The following is a 3,531-nucleotide window of genomic DNA, read 5'->3' as shown; positions in this document are numbered from 1 at the left end:
TTGAGTTATATTTACTCCTCACCTAATCAGTAAGCCTGGGAGTGGAAAAGGCATGGTAGTAACAGCCCAGAAGACCATGGTTGGATGTGTGCGTGTGTTTGGGTGTTCGTGTACCTCGTGGGATGAAAACATCCTTAAAGGCAGAGCTGTTGTTGAGTTGCTAAGTCATGTCAGACTCTTTGAGAGCCCTGGACTGTAGCCCACCAGGCTGCTCTGTCCGTGGGATTTCCCAGGCAAGAATACTGGAGTGGGTTGCCGTGTCTTTCTCCAGGGGGTCTTCCCGGATTAAGGATTGAACTCGGGTCTCCTGTATGTGGCCTCATAATTCCAAGGTGACTCTTACATTATAGACACCAGAAATAAACCAATAGGTTGTACTAAAGAGGCAATCAATTCAGGGGAGGCCCTTGCGAAAAAATTAAGAGTGTGGAAGAGGACCATAGTGTGGATGAGGGATTCCCTCTGGCTTCCTTTCAGCAGCAGCAGGGAAGCCACCTGGTTCCTCAGATTTTTTCTAACACCATCTCTCACTATGCACCTTCTTGCTCACACTTCTCTGACATACCTCATTCCTTTGGAGCCTTGATTTTTCTGAAATGAGCACCTTTCTCAGAGCTGTTGTGCTGGCCATTCCTGCATTGAGGCATACACTTCAGATTGAAGAAGGAATTCATAGGGCCTGAACTCCACCTCAGGCCTGTCCGTGCTGGCTGTGCTCGACTGCCTCTCCAGTGGACTCTGAACTCTCTGCTTAGTGCCTGTGAGGACGACAATGGAAGGATAAGACCCCCTCCAGACAGAGGAATCCTGAAGATCACATCCAGGCTACTCATTGCCTAAGAGGAAGCATACTGTAATCACACCTGTCTCCGGACAGGTCATAAACTTTTTTTCGTATCTGTCAAGATGTAATCACAGGCTTATCGATTATTAACTGGTTGGAATGTAACTGCGGGCTTATTGACTATTGACTGTTTAAGACATGTACACATGGGGCAAGTGGTGTGTTAAGACACGTACACATGGGGCAAGTGGTGGGTTAAGACACGTACACATGGGATAGGAGGTGGGTTTAGACACGTACGCGTGGGGTATAAAAGATTTTCACAAATGCTGGACGGGGTCCTTGGCTAAGAGGAGACTCTGCCTTGGGCCCGCCGGCGTAATAAACTGCACTCCACTATCTGCATTGTCCTTCTGAGTGAGTCTGTTTCCCGGAAAGCGTGGCTATAACAAGATAACTTCCTGAATCCAACCCTATCTTCTTTGAGATCTGTGTTCAAATGTGGGACCTCCCTGGGGTTCTAGTGGTTGAGACTCAGCGATGCCACTGCAGGGGGCGCTGGTTCAATCCCTGGTCCGGGAACTAAGATTCCACATGCCAAGCAGTGTGGCCAAAAAACAAAAAAAAGTCACCTTGTTTGCTGGTGTTACCTAAACACTCAGAAAAAAAAAAAAAAAAAAAAAAAAAAAAAATCACACTCCTTGTCTACTGTCTCATTTATAACTGATTTCTTCATCTTGGCAGTGCTCACCATCTGACATGTTATATGCAGTGTCTTCAGTTAGTGTGATAATTTCTAGGTCCGTCATATTTCCTTGATTTTTAAATAGCGTTTGTAGGTATGTGTCTCTGCTTTCAGGTTAGAATTCAGTTTACAAATAGAAACTTCCTTAACTAAGCTTTTAAGCCTTCCGTTCTTAACCATTCAACAGGCAGGCTGTTAGAATCCTTTCTTTTGTTTTCCAGAAGGTGGCGCTACAGCCCGTTTGTATTTTCTCCCTTGGCCTGAGCTTCCTCCGTGTCTACTAGGGCTCACTCTGGCAGAGGTGCCTGGGAGCCGGCCGCAGAGTACAAGGAGGTATGGGTTTAGCCCTTGGGGTTCTTGGGGTGCCCACAGTTTGTAGGGGTTTCCTTGGGTGAGGTTCTCCAACCGGTTCTTGGGCAGACTTCTTGCGGAAGTATTGGAGGACAGCAGGAAATGAACAATTAATGCCATGGGATATTCTTAGGTTTCCTTCCATTGTTTCCTCTCTCCCCTCAGTTATGGAGATCCCTCTTCAGAAATCTGGGTACTGCTGGAGAGAAACGGGGGTTGCTCCAGTTGGAATGTGCGCAATTGGGGATGGGGGGCAGTCACTCACCCCTTGCGCTTCCCACCCACTCTGTGAGAGGGGTCACCACTTTCCACCTCCTTTGCCTGATGGGGGTCACCCCTGCTGCTGTGAAAAGCTCAACGTTGGTGGAGTCGCCCTGGGGAGACGGGCCACCTTGGCAAGTTCCTTCCTCTCGCCTCCAGACTCATCCTCACCTTGCTCTAACGACATGCTGAAGTCCCCTCCAGGCATGCTGGACTTCCACAACGTCTCCAGAAGGGTCTCCAGAAGGGTCTCTGAGTCTCTTCCCAGTTTGCCATCTCCAGGCTTCACCCCTCCACCCCCTGCTCCCTTGTGAACAGTGGAGATAGAGGAGATTTATATCTCCCTTGAATCTGTAGCCCTTACTGAGGTCCTATTTGTTAATTTTCAGATACACAGGTGGGTTAGAAACCTCCTGGGTTCCTTGATGGAGTGTGCAGAGGCACTTTTGTTCCCTTATGGATGTCTACTTAGTTGTTTAAAAAGGGAGAAGGGGGACTTCCCTGGTGGTCCAGTGGCTGAGACTCCGAGCTCTCAATGCAGGTGGACTGGATTTGATCTCTGGCCAGGGAACTAGATCCTACATGCCACAGCTAAGAGTTTGCATGCTGCAACTTAGACCTGGTGCAGCCAAATAAATAAATCTTTAAAAAAAAACAAAAAGGAGGAGGGGGACAGGGAGGGAAAAGAGGAGCAACGTAACTCACCGGCTATATGCCATCATCACACCAAGTCTGTCCGTACTGATATTTCTAACTCCAATCCATTACCACATAGATTATTCTAACCTCCCCCCCACCACCTTGCCTCTCCCTAAATTCCCACTCCGACACTGAGAAACCCAACTCCCGTTATCCACCATGTACTTACGCCTACTGTTCAATTCCAATGAGCATGTGCAACAGTATCAGAATTATTAACCCATACTAGGGCACAGTGTTTGTATGCAGTTATTTGTGGCTTAGTCTTATAGATTCCATCATTTCCACATCTGATATGTTAGTACATTTCACTCCCCAACCCCCTACAGCGAGGTTGTCTTGTGTCATAGTTTGATTCTCTTGTCACATGCTGCAGTGTAGGGTAAACAAGACTGGGAGATTCCAAAAACTTTCTTCTAGACAGCATGTCACAGGACCATGCTTCTTGGTGAGCCGCTATCTCCCCCTTTTTGTCCCCTTCCCTGTCCCTCGGCACTTACTCTTTAGACTCTCGGCTGGCCCCTCCTTCAGGCTATTTTAGTACTGCCCAGTGGTTACTTAAGGCTGCAAACCTCTGCTCTAAGAGGTTTGATCTTCAAGACCATATTTAGGAAGCAGGGCTGAGGGAAAAGGGACCAACTGTCTCCATGATTCAGAGATCGGAACCAAAGAATAGCCAACGAGCCAGGAA

Source organism: Cervus canadensis, chromosome 32 (genome assembly GCF_019320065.1).
Source record: "Cervus canadensis isolate Bull #8, Minnesota chromosome 32, ASM1932006v1, whole genome shotgun sequence".
Classification (NCBI taxonomy): domain Eukaryota; kingdom Metazoa; phylum Chordata; class Mammalia; order Artiodactyla; family Cervidae; genus Cervus; species Cervus canadensis.
The sequence above is the reverse complement of the archived record's forward strand: the minus strand, read 5'-3'. Positions refer to the sequence as shown.